This window comes from Python bivittatus, unplaced genomic scaffold (genome assembly GCF_059951505.1).
Source record: "Python bivittatus isolate LINGU-HERP-01145 unplaced genomic scaffold, Pbiv_v1 ctg000220_np1212, whole genome shotgun sequence".
Lineage (NCBI taxonomy): Eukaryota > Metazoa > Chordata > Lepidosauria > Squamata > Pythonidae > Python > Python bivittatus.
This window is the reverse complement of record NW_028277048.1, coordinates 27,257,210-27,278,732: the sequence shown is the minus strand read 5'-3', so window position 1 is coordinate 27,278,732 and position 21,523 is coordinate 27,257,210.

Sequence of the window (21,523 nt, the reverse complement as noted above, 5' to 3'; positions counted from 1 at the left end):
AACAGGAAAGACTGAACCTTCCCGCTTCCCAAATTGGCACCGACTTATTGAGGAGGAGCTATAACCTCTACTAGAGTCATTTGCACTATAAATTAAGGACGGGCAACATTTGGCCGCCTAAAATCTTGGCACTGCTCCCTTCCCACTTGTCCATATATACCTTATTTATTGAAATGATAGCATCGGCTTTTTCCAGGAGCCCCTGTTTCTTTGCCAGTAAGATCTTAGAATCTTACTGCAGACGCGAGCGTAGCTAGTGCCTTCTTGTCCTAAGTGCCCCCACGGATAATGGGCCTTTGAGGAATAGGCTGTTGTAAAAAATGGCCTCTTCTTTCCAAGCCCAGCTACCATAGAGCTCTATCAGTGAAAAACACAGAATGCTAGGGCAAGCTGAGCTGGCTGCTTAGAGTCAAATCGGGAGGTAGGACAGAGTGGGGCCTGGAATGTGGGTCCAGTGTGGCTGTCTAAGGAAACAGGGACACAGCAAAGAACCAGCTTCAAATTGCAGGGGATTGTTTAGAAGGCAGTTGTACAGTTGGATTTCGGGTTCAAACAGACCATAGTAGGGCTTTCTGTCCTCTGGAAACCAGGCACATGCAGTTTGTTCAGTAGGACATGGTTAAGTGTGCTGGTTGATCCTGATTATAAACTACTTGGATATTTCTCATGGTGAAGGGCAAACTGAATGAATTATCATGAGAACCAGTTGTTGCCTAATTTAGATATCCCCTTTGCATAGAGCCTGATCGATGCCACAGCTAGAGACAATATTATAAACTAACAATGTTAAGCTAGATGGAGCAGTCCCCTTGATTTGGTATATTTTCCTCTGAGTTGGAATTGATTTATTTATTAAATTGGTATGCCCCCTGGCCCCCAATGGCTCTGGGTGGGAAATAAGTAAAATCATTTTTTTAAACATAAAATTAGAAACAAAAATAAGGAATAAAACATAACAGAGTTTTTGTTTTTGCAGAGTCCTACAAAGACAAGAGCAGGCGTTCCTCTTGGTTATTATGGAAGGAAAGAAATCCGTTTGGAGTTCCATCTGTGAGAGATGACAGGAAGCTTCTTCTAACTAGATAAATCTGGTTTAGGGAAAAAACGAATGCTTCAGGATTACAATCCTGTACATTCATACCTTGGATTAAAACATCTGCTGGTGGGATACAGGGCAAATGACAAAATGCAATATTATCCCACAAATGATGCAACTTACTGGGGATATGGGGATGCCAGTACGTAATTGTGGCATTTATAGGATGACATCACTGTGTGCATGTCGTCATTTTGGCGTTATTGAGGTTTGCTGGAGATGCTGCTAAATTATGAGGCTACAAGAAAATATCAGCATTTCTGAAGAAAACTGGCTAAGACCAGTAGGTGGCTCCATAGTCCTGCAGCCAAGTTTATCATCCCTTTTTTTTTTTTTTCCTGTTTATGCATCTTACCAATTCAGAGTTCCATAATTAAAAAAAGTTAAGATGCTGGTGTTCCCTTGTATTCATCTCTTTTATGCTAAAACAATTCTGCAACTTATATATTGTTGGAAGCCGCCTCAAGTGTAGGAATAAATAAGAAGATGGAATACAAATTCAACAATAAATAAAGTAAATGCATTATATAGAAGAGTCAAAAGTACTGTTGGATTTTTAGTTATTGGCTTGGTTCTTTTTTGAAAAAATCATAATGGAAGCTATAAAACATTGGGGGAAGGGGACTGAAGCCAAATCAAATAGATTTGTTAATGGCTTCATTCAGAGTAAGAATTCAGAGGAAAGCATCTATATTTTTAGACTATCTGTATGGAACTCTAACATGCTAAAATATTGTTGCTTTTCTCTGACAAAGATGTGCCTCAGGGCAGCTCTATAGACTTAGCAATAAGAGTTGTGGAGCCCAGAAAATCAGATTTTGCTCTGACAGATTCTTAATTTTGCAGCCTAAATTAAATGTGCAAACTGAGCACATTTGAACTTTGGGTGGCGGTGGTGGGGAGTTTACCCTGTCAGCTGGCTGGAGGTCCCTAGGATGGAGCAGAAGTCAGAAGTATTCCTCAACCAGTGGGAAGAAGTTCTACTTCAGGCTTCTTTCTGTCACAGTCTCTGTGTTTGTGTTCTAATGTCTCATCAGTTTCTCAATTTTGAAACAAACCTTTCTCTGCTAATAAATAGTATGAGATCCTTCAGTGCTAAGAAGCTCAGAAGAAGCTTTCTGCTGTCTGTCAGGATGCTCATCTCACTAGCCTATATGGGACTGTGGACAGCAGAATCCCATCATCGCCTGCTACTTATCTCTTCTTAACTGGAACTGAACTTAGTAACCATATACTCAGAAGCTGATCTGTGGCCCATACGACACATCAGAACAGATAAACAGCCCCAAGCTATGTGTGACCTTGGCCCAGCAAGGGGGATTATATGTAAATCCCCACGAGTATATTTGGGATTCCATATGCAACCTTTTATTTGCTGAACTTTCAGAGATAACATGCAGTTCTAGCCACCAGCAAGCCAAGATTTCTTGCAAATCTACTGAGCCCCAGACATAATTGTACAGGCTGCATTTGGCTTGGTGAACAAAAATCTAGCAAACCCTAATACTTAGTCATCCATTTTGAATCTGGTCCCAAGGATTTTCAAACTTAAGATTTTTTCGTGTAAGGGGTTTTCAAAACTCTGCAAACAGCAAGGATGTTGTGGACATGCTTCCAGAGTCGAGGGTTGTTTTTCTTTGCAGATGCATTTACAGTCTTTAGGAAGACAAGATTTTCCCTAAATAATTACCTGCAAAGGTGGGGAGATCTTACATTTCAGTGAGAAAAAAGAAGAACTGTTGAAAGCAAAAGAATAAGCAAGAGATGCAAAAGGCTGTGAAGCATGGATGCTGTTGAAGACTCACCTGAAGACTAGCAGCTGCTTGGGAACCATTGCTTGTCTGGTGGATTTAACCCTTTCAAGATGCTCTAATGGGAATTCATCTTCATCCAATTCTCTCCTTTCCTTCCTTGTCCAGCTGCTACTTCCCTTCAACTAATCCCCCTCCAGTTTCATTTTATCTCTTTCTTACTTCCTTTCCTGTTCCGCTGCCTCTTTTGCCTCCTTCCATTTTCCATTATTGTTTCTCCCTTTCTTTTTCCTTCCCCTCTCAGAGCACTTGCCCCTTCTTTGCTGCTTCTGCTGGGAGGGTGGAGGAGAGTGACTCTATCTTTGTGTTTGTATACTTCGGTATGTGAGAACATCTGTGTCTATGTGTGTGAGGGAATAGCTGATATATGCAGATGGAAATCAGTTAATTTTATAAACTCTGTGCTTTATTTTACAGGTAATTAATTTTAACTAGTAGCTTCTATCTCTATCATCTATCTATCATCTATTCTGCCCTTACTCTGGAAAATAGCAGTATAGCTTCTGGTGTGTGTGTGTGTGTGTGTGTTACATGTGAAGGGAGGAGGTTCAGATTAAATTCAAGGTCATCTTCCTTTGGGATATATAAAACAATTTCCCAGCTCAGTCTTCCTCCTCCTCCTCCTCCTCCTCCTCCTCCTGGAGTGGATGCCTTACAGTCCTGGGTACATCCTCTGCTGAGAATAACAAATGTGTCCATTTAGTAAAGAATGTTTTTAATCTTCCAACTCTAGCCAGAATGCCTTTTCTTTATTTCTTTCTTTATTTGTGGTTTGTACTGCCTGAGAGAGAGAAATGACAAAGAACTAAATGTATGAACAATGACATGATAGTTGATGACCTAGGACTCATTGTGCCAGAGCCAAAGCACAGTTGGAATTGTGATTGAAGGACAAGTTATAAATCTTTATAATATATACATACATAAATGTCTTATGCCTATCAGTTGATCATACTTTTTAAAAATTCTAATATCCAACCGACTAAATTACTACAGGAAATAACTCACATGAATCAGAAAGATTGTGTTAAATGACATTAGAATAGAAGCAGTCACAAAAGAGTTGCTCAGTATAAGACTCTATTTGCAAGAATGGTGGTTTATGTAGTCTTACATCTACAGAAACCCTAACACAGCTGCAGAGAAAGTTAAATGGAGAAAGGTATGAACAGAGAATATGAATAGGAAAGCAGAAAAAGATGTAACTTGTGTGCATTTCATTCCTGTTCGTGTCCAGAGATTGGAATTCGCAGCCAAAATGTATCGATCAGGATTAGGTGCAAGACTGTCTATGGGGTGGGAGGCAAAAAGCTCACCTGGTGGGCAGGACTGCATGATTGAAGCCCCATACCTTGGTATCAACAGGTGATAACACCACACTACAAAGAGGTGGGACCCCAATCATGTGGTTTTGCCTGCCATGTTGGCTTTTTGTTGTTCCCCCGTGCACGCACGCACACACACACGCACACAGGCATGGATGTGCCTGGTTAGGGAACAGGGCTGCTGAACTGATATGCTCCAACAAATTTCCCAAATTGTAGCACTTTTGTTAGGTCATACTGTCTAGAGTCCCTTGTACTATAGAAGGTCATTTTCCTTTGTGGATCCCCTGAACGTTATTGTAACCTCCTTGATCTCTTGAAGATATACATACCTGTGTTCTGTAAAAGTAGTTAGCATTTTAACATTTGAAATAAACTTCATTTTTAATTTTTTTAACTTAATTTTAACTTCCTCCTAAAAACATAAATCTTTGCAAATGGAACATTACTTTACATACAGTAGCCAAGGGAATAGAGGGTTTAACACATTTTAATTTACAATGGCCTTGTGAGACTATGAAATCTACAGCCTGCTTGGATTTCTCCTCCCACAGGTAACCTGTGCCCAGTTCAGATGCTTACCCTGAAAAGTTCCTCTCTCTGCGGTGATTAACTTAACATTTGATGTAGCCGATTTTGGCATTCAGCTTAGCTGAGCCCGCTGCAGATTTATTATTATTGGGGTGGGGATAATGCCGCTGATCTCAGTAATGAATCCATCAGCAGTAGGATAGCCTGGAGACAATTAGACTCTGGGATAGGTCATTCACTTCATGACATCTATCAGGATAGGATTTAAAGCAGGAATGAGGAATCTGTAGCTTTTCCGATGCTGTTGAGTTGCCATCTCCATCATTCCTGAAGATTGACCATGCTGCCTGGTACTCATGGACATAGTCCAGAAATATCTGGAGGGTTTCGCCCTTGGAATATTGGAATCCCAGCCAACCCCATGATATCAGTTTTACATTTATAACATGACACTTTACCAAATTCTTATATGAATGGTTATGATCAGTTTGATTATTACCCCACTCAGATTCTGGTAACTTCAACCACTCATTCATGCAATTTTCTTGGCAACAGTTTGGAAGTGCTTTGACCCTGCCTTTTTCTAGATTAATTCAGCGTCCCAGTCTGTTGATAGATAACAGCATCCTATTATATGCCCCAATCATTACCAGTTCAATTGTAAGAAGACTTGAAATCTTAAATATATTAATGTGATTGTGTTGAACTGAATGCATTGTACAAAACTACTTCCCAGACAATGAAGGTTGCTGTTTTTTGTTGTAACAGATTTTGTTTTTGTGTTTTGTTGTAACAGAGATACTACATCTGTTGATGTTGGGTTGTAACTTAAGTAATAACTGAGAAGACATATCTGAGAAAAGACTTTTTCATCAATACTAGTAAAATAAATCTTATACTTCATTACACAAACATTATTTTTGGGATATTAATCTGGTATAATATTTGGTGAAACATTGATATCTCTGAATCACAGATTGAAAGAGTGCTATAAAGATAGCAGTTACTCACTAATGTATCACACCCAGGATACATGTGGGAACGTCAGATACAGAGGGGAGAATGGTTTTAGTATGAAACATACATCTCTTTAGCTGTCATCAGCTCTTGACACTTCTGAGCAACTAAGAAAACAAATTCCATCCATGGCATTAAAAACCATAGAAAAGCTCTTCCATTTTCCAATCAGGCTTTCCTTTGGGGTATAATTATCTTCAAAACAAAAATATTGTCATTTTGCATGCTGTAGTTGAAAGACAAACCTGTGCCTGAAAATCTCTGGCAAGCAAACGAGTGGGTTCATACATCATGCCTAGCCAATGTTTAACTATGGTTTACCATAAGCCTCAATTGGCTGAGGTCACACATGATGCTAAATCATAAACTATGTTTTACAACCTGCAATGGCTGGGTTCCTACAACACATTAAATCAAAAGTAGTAAGACTATATTATGAATTAATGCAATGTGGGAAGCCAACTGCTCTTTATTTATTTAATTATATTCGTATGCCACCTCTTTAAAAAAATACCCATCAACAGCTTACAGCAAAGTAAGTACCAACCTAAAAACAAAAAGTCCATCATACCATTATATCCCTGAATTATTGTTCACCCCAGAGATCGCCCTAATTACTACCAGTTCTCTTACCCTTCTTTCTGAAGGCTGTATGAAAAAGGGCAGTTTTTACTGTTTTTTGAAAAAATAAGGGTCTATTTTAACCTCTGGAGACAATGACCAAGAAAGTCTGCCTGACGACTTTACCAACTCATGGGGTAGGAATCCATGGCACCCCCCCTTAGCCTATACGTATTGAGTGAGCAGACTGTAACTGGAGCAGGTGGCCTTGAAGATATTGAGATCTGAGCCAAGGGATGTATAGGTGTTAACCACAACCTTGAATTGAACCAAGAACCTTACTGACAGTCTATGAAATTCCAATAAGGCCAGTTTTGCCCTGTTATACTAACTTCCACTGGTCAGCAGACAGGCAGTTGCATTCTGCACCAGTTGTAGCTTCAGAATCATCGACAAGGGATATGTATAGCAAATTGCAGTGATCCAAACAACAATTGATAAAGGTATGAGTGACCATTGCTAAAACCTCCTGGTCCAGGAAAGTTTGCAATGCATGTTTGTAAAACGGGCAGATATATTTGAAACATATTTTGTGCTATGAACATACCAAATAATTTTTAGTGAAATAGCTCTCAAAGTGACTTACAATGAAGGATATATATAATTACTATTACTAGAAAGGTGGTATGGTGTAATCAGTAAGAAGCTGATCAGATCAGGAACATCCTGAAATGAATCTTGGATCTGCCATAAACTAAGTAGCTGTCCTTCTACATAAGAAGAGCATTCTGTCCCCTGCCCAGCCTTGATCTGTCAGTACTGGGGATAACCAATTTGCATTACAGAATCATAAGATAAGGATTATTCCTGCTAGAGATAGTGGCATCTGTTTCAAAGACTGGATCCAGAGCATGTTTTCCTTACAGTAACTGCTGATATGACAAATATATCACACTTTCAGCTCTGAGAAGTACATATGTATGTGTCCAAAGAATTGGGGGGAGGCTCCTGTGCTATCTAAAAGCTCTCTTTGCAAGGGGAAAACTAAAACAACAAGACAAGACTAAGCTATGTTAGAAATCTTAGTTTTAGGGGTTGTAATGTTTTTAATATGGAAAAATATCCCACTAGTTCTTTGGAATGGCCATCCTTGTCATTTGTATTCTGCCACATTATTTTGCTGTTTATGAGTGCAACAAATGTTTGTGAATGGTATAGGAAAAAAGGGCTCACATAATACAGTCAGTGTGAGGACCTGTTGTACTGTCTCCCATCATTGATCGGATCAGAGTTTTTCCTACTTTAGATGACTAGTTAAGTAAAATGTCTTGCAAATTACTCATGTGTCTTATAGTGCTTCTCCGAGAGATGCCAAGCAGGAGAGATTCATTGGGTACCACATGTCAGAAAGATCAAGAATGGCTAGTGATGGGCCAGTCATAGAAGCATTTAGATTGAAAACTGAGCTCAGAACAGAACTGATTCTGATATCTGGTAATGCAAGAAGCACGTTATCAGTGCCTGTACTATCTAAAAGCTCTCTTTGCAAGGGGAAAACTAAAACAACAAGACAAGACTAAGCTATGTTAGAAATCTTAGTTTTAGGGATTGTAATGTTTTTAATATGGAAAAATATCCCACTAGTTCTTTGGAATGGCCATCCTTGTCATTTGTATTCTGCCACATCATTTTGCTGTTTATGGATCTGTAGAACAATCCCAAACTTCATGGTGATAAAGGCAGGGCATGATTGGTCTAGTGATTAAGACATCAGGCTAGTAACTGGGAGACCCTGAATTCTAGTCCGGCCTTAGGCACAATGCCAGCTGGGGGACCGTGGGCCAGTCGCTCTCTCTTAGCCCTAGAAAGGAGGCAAGGACAAACCACTTCTGAAAAACCTTGCCAAGAAAACTGCAGGGACTTGTCCAGGCACTAACCAGGAGTCAACGCTGACTTGAAGGCACCCCCCCCCCCAAATGATCCTAGAGTAGAGTATAGGAGCAATTCAATCCTTAGAAAGCTGAAAGGTTTGGAGTCAAGCCCTGAGGGAATAAAACACTGACAGATGACTAAATTAAAGCTTGCATAAGTACTTTGGTCTATCCTGAGGGGTGGTAGTCCAAATATTTCAGTGAGCTCTAAGGCCATATGGGGAAATGAAGTTATATATCGGGATGGTTACTTTAAAAAAGCTGGCAAGAACCAGATTCTTATTTTTACCTGTTGTATATTTGGGGATTTAAAATAGATTAAAATATTTTCCAGCAAGTTATTTCATTTAGGGTTCCATGGAACAGATGGGAGAATAAAATGTAATTAATGGAACAAAATCAAATTTCACTGGGAAAAAATCATGCCAAAATATTTCATAAACCACTAGTGCAGGATGATGACTATTTGCAGCACACTTTGGAAAGATGAGACAGCATGTTCAAGATCCTCCAAATACAGGGTGGGTCTCACTCTGGAGACTGTAGTGGTTCATTGCCTAAGCCGTTTATCCCCAAACTGGCTTGGTGTGATGAGAGATGCAAGACGTTTTGGCAGATGAGTAGCCTTTGTTTCACTGCGGGAACAGTGAGCATTCAGACTTGGAGGGAAACTCAAGGATTTTGTTTCATCAAGCTTTCAGGCAAATAGACTTGATCTGCTCTTCCTGGAATAACACCTGGGTCAAAAGACCAATGCCCTTCCATTTTCCCATTTCTCAGAATAACCCAAGAGAATTTTCTACTCAGGACACTGACCAACATGCATATTAAAACAGAACAATAATATTTCAGCCTGATGTAGAAATGGATTAGAATGCCGACTTCTTACAAATGCAGTCATATTTAAGCAAAAACTTTAAAAAGAAGCTTTGCTGGCATTGTTTGCTTGTGTAATGGTATGTGAGAAAGGCCTTGAGAGACGGGGTGAAGAGATGCAGATAAGAGAGAGCATAGCCCACAACTGCATAATGGGTGGAGTAAGACGCTCAGAAGGGACCCTCTCTAAGTTCTCGGGCTGTAAAGGTGATGGTGGGAGATTTGTTCTTTCAGACTTGCAGGGTTGATGCCAGCCTTCCCAAGTAGACCAGACAGGAAACAGGACCAGACGAGCTAATTCTACTTTACTGTATGGCTACATTAAGAGAATCTTACCCTAAGTCAGGACTCTCTGTGGATATCTGTAAGTATTTGGTACTTCTTTTAAAGGCTGAAATTCCATATATTTTGAGATACTGGAGGAATCTACTATTATGAAAATTCTAATATAGGCCAAACTGATTCACAACTCTTAGGCTGATGTTAGGGGCATCTATAGGGGATCATAAAAGTCAACATGACAGCTGCAACTACATGCATGATCAAAACCCACCCCCATTTTTTTAACATGCATCACATACACATAATAAATGGGCAGGGCTTCATACATGCAGTTGTGGCCACTATCTTGATCTTCTGACACCCCCAAAACCCCTGACTAATGTGTTACTCAAGTGGAGCCTAGACAGCCATCTGTCTAGGATTCTTTAATATGAATTCTTGCATTGAGCAGGGGGTTGAACACAATAGCCTAAAGTGCTAGAATGTCACTTTAGAATGGCTAAAGTGTTGTATGGAAACTAAGGCAGAGAAAAGCCAGGCTAAAATCCTTACTTAGTTAAGAAGCTCACTAGAATGACATTTGGCCAGTTGCTATCTTTCAGCCTGTAATGGGCTGTGAGAATAATCTTGGGAGACATGAGGAAGAGCCACAGCCTAGACAACGGTCTGATAAATGAAATCTGAGTCCAAAGGAGGAATGGGGATGGAGTAAGCATCTCAGAATTGACCCTCCCTAGTTCTCTGGGATGTAAAGGCAGGGGAGGGGGGAAGTGCTTTCAGACTTGCAAGTTTCTGTTACTATGACCTTACAATAAAGGTAGTATTAGTACTCATGCTTTTGGTTTCCTGTCTGGACTTCCTCAAAGGGCTGACATCACCCCACAGGGATACTATGAGGATAAAATGACCCCTCCCCTCAAAATTGGTATATACCTTCTGGTACTGTATATTTTGGGAGGAGAGGATAATAAAAGTTTCAGTGTACCTTTTGCCTCAAAAGATGCTCCAGTATATGCTATTTTGAACTAAAAGAGTTTTGAATGTGTGGGAAATTCAATGAGAAAGGTACACTGTGAGAAAAGGATATAATGTTGGAATAGGTTTGTTGTTTTTTCAATCACAAATACCCACCTGAAATGGAATGGACTTATGGTTGACTATCAAACCAGCTGGCCAACCATGGAGCAGGAATACTGAACTCATCCCTAAATATATTTATGTTATTCAACAATGCTAGCTACATTTACCAAAATAATTGTTATGATGGATCCATTAATTTTTAGAGCCTGATTTTTGTAAGACAAGAAGAGAATGACTGGGGATAATAACATATTGTGGAATTATGAGACAACCAAGGTGGGGATCTGAGGCTGCAACACAACAGCAGCTTTAAAACCAACTTTTGGACTGTTTTTATTGTACCCAAGCAACAGACATGGCTTTGCATGCAGAATCATCTAGATCTACTGCATATGATAGTTCTACATAAACAGCTTGCTAGGAAATGGAAGGTACCACTGGTCACATTAAAAGTGGCCACAATAATATCTGTATTTGTCCTCCTAATTTCCATTTGGAAGGCTGGCTTCTTCAGAGATCTTTCTGCTTTATAGATCTATGAGAAAACATGCTTGTAGCACAGAAGCGAGGATGGAAAAGAAAGGGATCATCAATCCAATCCAAAGCATCATAAGCAAACAATATTTCTGCTTGTTGCACCACCATGAAAGTCACATTGCCAATTTTTCATAGGTTTCCCAAGCTCAAACGTTTGCTAAGCCTTTGATAATAAATAAGGGTTTAGTAAGAATGAAGGATTTTCTTAGCTTTCTAAAGATGGACAGAGAGAGAGGGAGAGGTCATGACTACGGTAGAAAAAATGAAAGCCAACAATGGTTCATTTCAGGCAAATCTCAATAAAACCAAACAGAATACTAATAATGTTCAGGAAGCAGTTTATTCATTTAATCAATCAATACTTTTCATATTGTAGTGAGTGTCCAGACAAGAACAAGCATTAAGCTCAGGCTTAAGGCCTCTCTTTTGAAATCTCCATTTGGTGAAAAATTGACCATACGCTGCTTGCTTATTGAAGCAAGTGTCTGTGCATACAGTGAGAATGCAGTGTCTTAAAAATGATATTCAGCCAGCAATTTGCTTTAATCTTGGCATGCACTTTCCATAAGCATGGAATCTCCATGAAATCCATCCAGATATGGTTGTCTATTCAAAGACATTTACTCATATTCCTTTGATTCCTTCCAAACAACTCTCACACTATCTCTTTCTTTGGAGACTTAAGAAAGCACAGAGCAATTCTGATGCATCATTGTCTAGAAGAGGGACTGACAGGCTTTTTTCAGACCCCAGATATTACTGCGTCATCTCATGCAATGTTGCCAGTGCTCCTCCCCTGAAATTTAAAAAAGCTGACCTAAATCTGATGGCAGCATCAGATTATGCTAGATTTCAACAATCTCGTCTACCATGACGATCAAGTAAAAGAACACGGGAACCTAGTGTGATGTTTTTCTTGTGCAACATCCTGTGAATTTTCGGCCATTTAAAATGAAATAATTTGGTAGGGGTGTGGATGCCACACAGGGGTCTAGAGTATATGCTGTTGTCTGTGGGTACCATACTGCCAACCCTGGTCTAGAAAGAAGATTGAAGGTATCATGGTGATAGATGTGGTTTGTCAAAATATCAAAAAGAATGCATACAGCTTGCCATGATTGATAAAAACACATGTTCCTAAACCCCAAATGCCAAGACCTATGCTTACAGCTTTAAAAATAACAACAGGCCCACTGCGTTGTAGTATACCTCTATACAAATGGGCAGTAAGCATGTGTTGTATGTATGTATGTATGTATGTATGTATGTATGCATTTATTTGAATTTACTGGCCACCCGACTCCAGTGGACTCTCTCCAGTTATGTCTCTCGTGTCCATATAGCCTGTGGATCAACTTTCGTTTCCAAACAGCACTTATAAGCATTCTTTGCAACCCAAATCTTTGAGATTGGCTGGGGCATTATTTCTACTGAATCAGGTGGGATTTTTTTCCCCATATGCGTGCACCTAAAATCACAGCCTTTGTCTGAAAGGCATATTTCCCCATTTTGGAGCTGGGGGACATATGGGCCTTCAGATGTTGCTGAACCACAACTCCCAATGGAGGCAAATAGTCCTGGGAGTTGCAGTTCAGGGAAGGATATAAATTGCCTAGTTTGATAATTCAGAAGAAACTTAAATAATCACTTTGGATTGCTGTTGTGGGGCATGTGTGCTTTATCAATAGCAAATAATAGGATGTTCTGTGCTTGCAGCTTCTAGGGACCCTTTCCTTTTAAGAACATCTTAGCAATAAGCGGATTTGTGTTTTGTTTACTGTGTTGTCCTTGAAATCTGTATGCATCCCATTTCTTTGTTTGCAGGGGATCCTTGCATTTCATTTTAGCTGTGAGCCAATACTGATTTCTGTGGTATTTTGCCCAGTGAATCACTATAAGAATATAAAGGAAAGAACAACTTTGGCAGGGGAGCTTCAACCACAAATCACTCCACAATCTGGAAAGGATTTGCAGAACATCAATGCATGCAGAAAGGCCCTTGCCTCAGTTTTTTATAAATGAAAATACAATAATACATTCCAGCTATTTTTGAAAAGCCCTATCTGTTTTTAGTGCTTCTATGTGAGTAGGTTAGGGAATGCATTTATACGTAACTATGGAAGTATTATAGATATGCCATAACCTCTGCTTAGCAATCTCTTCAGGAGGCTAATGTGTAGATTTACTCTGATGCCTCACTTGTTCTTGGAAAGAGGCCCCATTTATTTCAATAGAAAGGCCTGCCTTAAGGAGTAGTTTCTTCTCACTGATAGCTATCTGGGAGGATGGAGAAACTCGGATTTGTTTAACCCTACAGGAGGAACTAAGTGGGGAGGGGGTGATTTGCATGAAAATAATTTATCTCCTAGCAGTTACCCAAGTTCAGAAATAGCTTGATTGACAGGTTACAGGGAAAGACAAGGAGTTGCACCAAGCAAGAGCTCCAAGGATGCTCCTTCCACATCATCCAGAGTACCTCTCCATGCCTGAAAGCTGCTGGTCAGACTAGTGGCTAAGCCCATTGTTCTAAGCACTATAAATCTATACTCACCCAAGCCCATTCCACCCCACCCCATGTTAGGGAGAGTATTTATTTATTTATTTATTTATTTATTTATTTATTTATTTATTTATTTTATTTATTTATTAAAATTCTCACCCGCCCATCTCCCTCCAATGGGGGAACTCTGGGCTGTTTCCCACAGAGAGGTGGGAGTGGAAATGAGATGGGGGGGAATCCTTAACTTAGCTATGATAACTGTACAGGACAACATCCGTTGCCTGGCCCAATACTGTTATAGATTAGAGATCAAAAACAGGGCAGCATAATTTATAAACATATTTTTCCAATGGCTCAAGGACTGTTGGATAGCATTTCAATGGGGCTATCTGGAAGAACACTTAGAAACACATGTTAAACAAGAGCAAGGGCACTAAGCTTAATCAAAGGGAAAGGTAGATAGCTAAGGCTAAAACTGGAGCTGAGAGAAGGAAATACAGAAGTAACCCTTACAGCAACTGCCACAGATGGAGAATCAAATAAGCAAGAATCAATGTAGTAAATCAAAGAATAAGAGATTGTGTGATGGGAATGGATATCTGAAAATACTGGACTGAAAATGATTGGTTAGGTAACAGAATTGCTTAGAAGAAAAACTTTTAGTGCAGCAAAAGGGAGCTCCAAGATGCCACCAAAACACTTTAGCTCTTCTTGCTCTTGGGAAGGAGAACTAGCAAAGAACACTGAACATGGGAAACCCACAAAGCACTGGAAGTGGAGAAACCAGGTAAATCCCCTCTGGGGATTAAAAGCTAGAGCTATCAACTGCATAGTCACTCTTTCTCTTCTTTTTGTTCTCACAGTTTCCTCGTACAGATCTTGGGAAGAAACATTTCACTTTTTGGTTTCCCAAAAAAGCATTAGGAATTCAATCCTTTTGCTTCAAGGATTCCCACTTCAATTCAAACATCTCTGGAATCTTTCTCAATCAATTCAATTCTGTTCAAATTTGGAAAATACTCAGATCTGCTACACACCTCCAATAACAAAAGCTGTTGATCCGGGTAGTGAAACAGAAGCCCCAAATTCTGAACCAGGTGATTGCTGAGGGCCTGAAGTTGAGGTCAAACAAAAAGAAAAGGCTGTTTATGCTTTTGAGCATCCCTGAAATGTCTGACTGGCTGATATGAGTATACGGAATCAGATCCAGTGGAGCAGTTATATGTATTTTTCAAGTTTTCTTATAAGTGTGATCTTTGTGGATATCTCTCATTTGTCTTGAAAGGAGTAATCATCAGTTGAAAAGATGTAGCATTTTGAAGAATAAATTTTGAGTGACGTTGTCGAGCCCACTGTATGAAAATAACAACACATATTAAGAAATTAATTTGTACTTGGCTTGATCCCCAAAATATCTTGTCTAGGATGACCTTCCTTAATCTGGCAATCTCCAGATATGTTGGATTACAAACCTCATAACCCCCAGTCAGCATTCCTGATGCTCTTGCTGCTTAGGAACAATGAGCATTGTAATCTGATAAATGAGGAGACCTGGAGAAAGTCAATGGAGACAACTGTTTCTCAGATTTGGTTCAAATTAATCCTTTGCTATGTTAAATAATCCCTCATGGGCCTGATCTAGTCTGAGGTCTTCTACGAAGCAATAATGAAGCATAGATACTTCTATCAGCTCAACACATCTTTTTAGGCATGTGTTGTAGATATCTGCTCATGTAAAATGCTGATTGATATAATATCCTGTTTCTCCAAAATGATGTGAGAAGCCATCACTTCTTGATAGATAGATAGATAGATATGTAGATAGATAGATAGATAGATAGATAGATAGATAGATAGATAGATAGATAGATAGATATGAAATAGATGTAAGAACAAGTTCTCCATGAAAACCAATGTCTGTAAATGCATCTAAACTTGTGGCATTGCTCAATATATCTTCCATTTTTTACTTACATAAAACCCCTTGAATTTAATTTGTGTCAGCTTAATAAGATATGAAATGATACTAGGCTTTCCTAGGAAATCTTGACTTTTGTCAGAGGTTTTGTTAGAGGAGGAAACTACAAGATTTTATTTCAATTTTACTTGAAGTCAAATTCTGGTAGTTATTTTAGTTATTTTAGTCAGAAATATAAAGAACAACTTGGATCAACACTTCACTCTTGGGTATTCCCTTGATTATAGAATGTGTTTTTGTAGCTATAGTGTCATTTCTGCAGATAGATTTTTGCTTTCTTCTTTTTAATTCAGTTGATGTTTCTCAGAGAAATTGATTGATTTTTTTAAAGTTCCCTAGTACAGCTTTAAAAAAGAATGATATAATTAAAAAAAAATTCAAAATACAGCTTACAAAAACAGCAAACAGCACTAGCAATTAGTTACTCAAATGGAATCCTCCCTGATTTCAATGAGAATTATTTTGAAATGGACTCTGAAATTGCCACAATATTTCTTATCAGATCTAGACTCTGAAAGATCTGATTAGTACTTTATGTCCTTGCACAAAGGGTCAAGGCATGTATAAATCAAAACGAAGTTTCTTGAGATATTGCTTAAAATGTAAGATGTCAGGGTGTTGTGATATAGGGATGTTAAACAAATCTGCCATGAATTCCAATGGGAGTGATTTCAACCATTTCCTCACTATGGATTTATAGAGTCTTCTAGCATCACCAAGCCATTGTCAAGGCGATTTAAAGCCGGTCCTCATTATTGTTATATCGATACAGTGATGGTTGGATGACACCAGAATATAAATCATTATTGAGGAAATGGCCTTGGTGCAAATCTTTCAAATGCACCCTGCCACAACGTGAACTAGCAGCTGCCGTGAACAGAATCAGTCAGTGCCCACCATTCTCTGCTCGGATATTCACACTGAAAAGAGTACGATGTATCCAGAAAAAAAGTGTATTAGGGCTAGTTGCACTGGGGTTGGATAGTCACTTTGGAGTGGCATCAGCTGCCAGCCTAATTCTGGGCCCAAAGCAAGGCCTTGCTACTGATTTGAAAGCCGTGACAGCTTGGGAGGAGATATTTTCCAAGGACACTTCTCCCCATGTTCCTGCCCAGAAATGTCACTTATATTTCCAGACTCTCCTTTGGGCGCCCCAGCCAAGGGAAGTTAAGTGACTCCTCAGCTGGGGAGCCACGGAGAATATTTTTAGAAGACGTTGGTTTCTTTGCAATGTCATTTCTTTTCTCCCAAGCATTTTTAATGGTTTTGTAGTCAGTCTGATTTAATCAGAGCCTTTAAAAAAAAAAAACTGTATCTCTCCTATACTATATATTAATTGTATTTTACTATTTTTATTCTTTTTATTTTTCTGTATATTTATCAGAGCTTGGCAATCTGCCTAGGGAATTTTGGTTATTGGATGGGCTGAAAATAGCAGCAGCCAGAAGAAAATAGTAACAATATATTTTAAAATGTGTATGAGTGAGCTGAATCCATAATTCCATATATAAGGAAAAGTGATGAATTTCCCCATTTTCTTTTCAATTATAAAAAAAATGCTACAAAACAGAATAATATATACATCTAGCAATACCGATTCAGACTGACCCACACATTCCTGCTGGTAAAGGCAACTCTTTTGAATGATGTCAGGGAATATTGCAAGTCCTAAATATGAAATGAATTGGAGTGAGAGAATGCAGGAAGAAGGGGGACCATTTTCTGAACGGACTTTAACAGCAAATGTTTAGCACTGCTTTCTCACTAATTGTCTTCAGGAAAGACAAAGCCACATAAAAAAAAAAAAAAAGAAATTGTGTATTTGTGATAGATGTGCAGTGAGCAATTCTAGAAGTCGCTGCCATTGTCCTGAGGCTTTTCTGCTATAGTTTTAAAAAGCTGTTACCAGTAACAAAAGCAACATTTCAAAGTTGTAATGAAATCATTAAGCATTCGCAATAGCATTTTGGATTTACAAAATAGGAATATTTTATTCTAAATATAAAAGAAATAGATTCACAGAGAATGCCAGAAGGGTTACTATTGAATTCCAAAGCCATTTTTTACATGTTAATGGATTGTTTTCTTCACTCATTTGGTCTTGCTATTTATTTATTCATTCATTAAAATTTTAAAATCCTGCCCTTTCATAAGGAAGCTCGAAAGAACAAAAATGATTCTTTCCTCCCTCCCTCCCCGTTTCCCTTGTAATAAACCTGGGAGCTGGGTGAATCTAAGATGGGGTGTCTGACCAATGGTCTCCCTGTGAGTTTCAGAGTTGAATGGGAATAAGACTGAGCCCATCATTACACAGAGTGCAGTAATCACCGGAGGCAATATATTCGAGGTTGCTGTAAAAGACGGGAGAACAAAACTCTTGTTTGTCAGCTAGCCTGTTGCACATCCTTCAAGTTAACTTGTTGCCCTCAGGAGCAGTGGAAAACAGGACCTTGTTATCCTTGTCAAAAGAGGTTAGGTTCATGGAAGGAATGCCAGCTGGGAGGTCAGCACAGTATCGATGCATCTTGGTCCAGCTATTGTTCAGTTTGTATATTAAAATTAAATATAATGAGCTATCTAGATGAAGTAAAACGTCAGCACCCTAAGCTAGTGAACCGATACGTAGCTCTCTTGCTTACCCCAATGATGTGGTTATGGAGCCCAAGAGAGGGCAATAAGTATCTTCATTCCTTTTTGTTAGGACTATTTGCTGAAGATTAACTTTAATTTCATTCGCTTTCATAAATCCATGAGCTTGACTTTTACAGAAAGGCCAAAGATTTTTTCCCCCCGAATAATTTGATTAAAAATTACAAATGAAAAGAATAAAAGTCAGTACAAACGACAAAAAATACAAACAGAAAAAAAAAAGGAGGGGAAAGTGTAGAAAAGAAAAAAAAGGGGGAGAGAAAGAAAAAAAGAAAAAGTAACTTTCCCCTTCATCCCAGCAGGTAAAAACAGTTTTAATAGCTTATCACCATCTCTAAATAAAATATAGTCTCTCTTCTCTCCATAACTCATCTCTTAAGTAACAAATAAACCAAAAACAAAACAAAATCCAAATGCTTTATCAATCATTCTTGGTCAGCAAAAGTCCAGTAAGGGCAGTCAGATATAGCTACTTTCCTCCTTTAGCCCAAACAAGCCAACCTTATAAAACTTCCCTGAATTTTTAAAATTATTCTTTAACCCCTTCAAAAAATAGTCCCAGAGGTAATATGCTGATCATCTCTGTATCCAAACAAAAATCCTTCAGTACTTCAACAGATTTCTCCCACCTGGCAGATGTATTTGGTTCCCAGTCTGTAGAAGAGCAGCCATGTTGCACCTCTTTTACCAGTTAATTGTTAATGTTTAATCTTTTAAGATAGATTTTTCAAATCTTTTTTTTAGTATTTTGCACTTTAGATGTGGTTACCAGCCTTCCAGAAGTGAGTAGAAAGACAGGATATACATCCAAGTAAATAAATCAATACATAACTTTCTAAGCATGGAACTGATCTCAATAATTCATTTGAACACTTGGATGAAGAAGCCAACAGCATCATATTTGGAGCTCATGAAATTTGGATTTCACAACCTTCACTAAAATTTAGACTGTAATGACATCACACTTTGGTTGTTATATGCTATCAGTACTGGTGTTCCTATTTCCTCATTCTAGTTGTTTTCCATGATTTCTTGAAATAGAACTCCCCCTTACTTCCCCAATTGCACTTTGTTTCTCTCTTACGCTCACAAGCATACACTGGCTCATGCCATTCCCATACATTCTACCATGTCTTCCTTCCACAGTTGCATCACTACAACACTGATATCACTTCATTGCTAATTGATTCACCCTGGCAAGATGTTTGCAATGTTCCTAGGGTGACGATGAAAGAACTCACCTATTTACCATTGACTAGGAGCTCAGCACACAGGCAGGCACACACGTGCCCGCCCTCTCCCTTCCTCCCTCCCTCCCTTCCCCAGACAAGGGTTTTGCTGAACAGAATCAGATCAATAGGTTCATTCGCATCTTCTGGAGCAGGGAGTGAGAGAGAAACCAGCAGCAACCCTAGGTCAGAGTTATACTGACAGAGTTCAACTGACAGAGTTGAAAATAGACCCCAGTCCCTTTTAGACTTTGGAATTGCTGGCTAAAAATCTATAAGGTGTATCCATGTGTCAGGTAAGTAGCGCTATGCATCGGTTTCTAATATTTGCATTCTTTGCAAGAACTTTCTGGGCCCCACAGAGCTCCAGAATCATCCTATAACGATGGAGAGTGGCTGCAGCCTAGGGCTTGCTTTGGAACTGTATCCACTGGTCCAAAAGGAAGGTAAAAGTAAGCTGGGAGGAAAGAAACCATCTTAGAAGATAGAAAGAACAGTGAGATGCACTCTTACTAGATTTACTGCACCTGCTGGTAAAAGGTGCTTTGTTTCTCACAACATGCATGACCACTGTCATTTTCTAAATAGGCAAGGCCTCATCGCAACTATGTTGTGAGTGGCACTCACTGTACACTTTCAGAATTCCCAGTGTTTCCACTAGTTATGGAGAAAGGGCACTTGGCATTCAAAAGGAGCAGTGTTCCAGCCGCTGGCCTATATACTACATGCTGATACTTATCGGCATATTTTCGGTAGTGTCTATGAACAGAGATCCTTTATAAGTGTGGTAGCAAACCCAATGCACGACATGGTTATTTGTCCTGCTTTGTATACCCGGACCCTGATCCTACAAAGTAGAAATGCTCATGAGAGTCCAGTCATGGCAATATTTGGAGTGGAATGCCTTGGTTTTGGCTTTCCTGCATGGGGAATAATGAGTGAGTGTTATCATCCTGTGAGAAAGTCAGTTGCTTTTTAAATGCTGTGCTGATAGTCTACAAGAATAGAAATATTTTAATAAATAAATGGGCCCTCTCCCCCCCCCCCCCACCTATGAAACATGTTGCTTTTTTCATCCGGTGGGTGGGAAGGGACACTATTAAAGGTAAATTATGGAATTCACAAATGGCAAAGAAGATGGTAAAAAGAGAGACATGGGGAAAAGTTGCAGCAGTTATATAAATGGGTGGCCACCTGGGGCCCTCCAGCATCCTTCACCCTTGGGCATGCTAGTTAGGGCTGCTGGCAGTTGAAATTCAGAAACCTCTCGAGGGTTACAGCCTGCCTGTGTCTGCATAACAGGACTGGACAGGTCTTCAGAGATCCTTCTTTTCAATGCAGCTCCAACGGAAATACACCTTTGAAATGGTCCCCCAGATCAAAATGCTACTGCAAAGGAAGCAAAGCAAAGAGGTCCTACTGCATTGATCCAGAGGTAGAAGGGGCTTTTGTATCTGCAACGTGCCCACAGAGAGGACCAAAGCTGCCAATTTGGATCAGATTAGCCCATTTTGACAGTAAATCTTGGGACGCTGAGATAGAGAGAATCCACCCTCTTGAATGTGATCGCTACAACAGTCCAGAGTGAGGTAACAACTCGAAACAAAGCAGGGATGCTCCACATAGACCTATGCTAGTTCCCAGTAATTGGAATGGGGTGTGGTGTGTGTATTTGTGTTTCAAGTTCCATGTGAGATATCAGTTACATTTGTAGGCTCTTCCCTACTTATCATTGGGGAGAGGACCTTAACCCACTTAGAGGTTGGACCCACTACTTCCAGAGACACAAGAGCAATGTGTAACCATTTCTTCCTCAATGGAAAACACCAGGGAGAGACTGCAATCAAGTGATAAAATCATCTCCAATTTCCCATGGCATGACCCTGCCCCCCCTTTGTCATTTTTGTCTTCCTCCTTTGAATGCTTCCAAATTGAGAAAGTTTTCTCCTGCATTTATCTACTTGTCTCTCCCTCCTGATGCTAATTTAGTGGATCATTATAAAGCCCCTGAGCTGTACAGAATGTCAACTGCCTTGTGATAAAGGCAGCATTATTTTGGAAGCAAAACACACTTCAACATTGAAATTTTCCCTGCAAGGGAAGAAATTCCCATCAGTAGA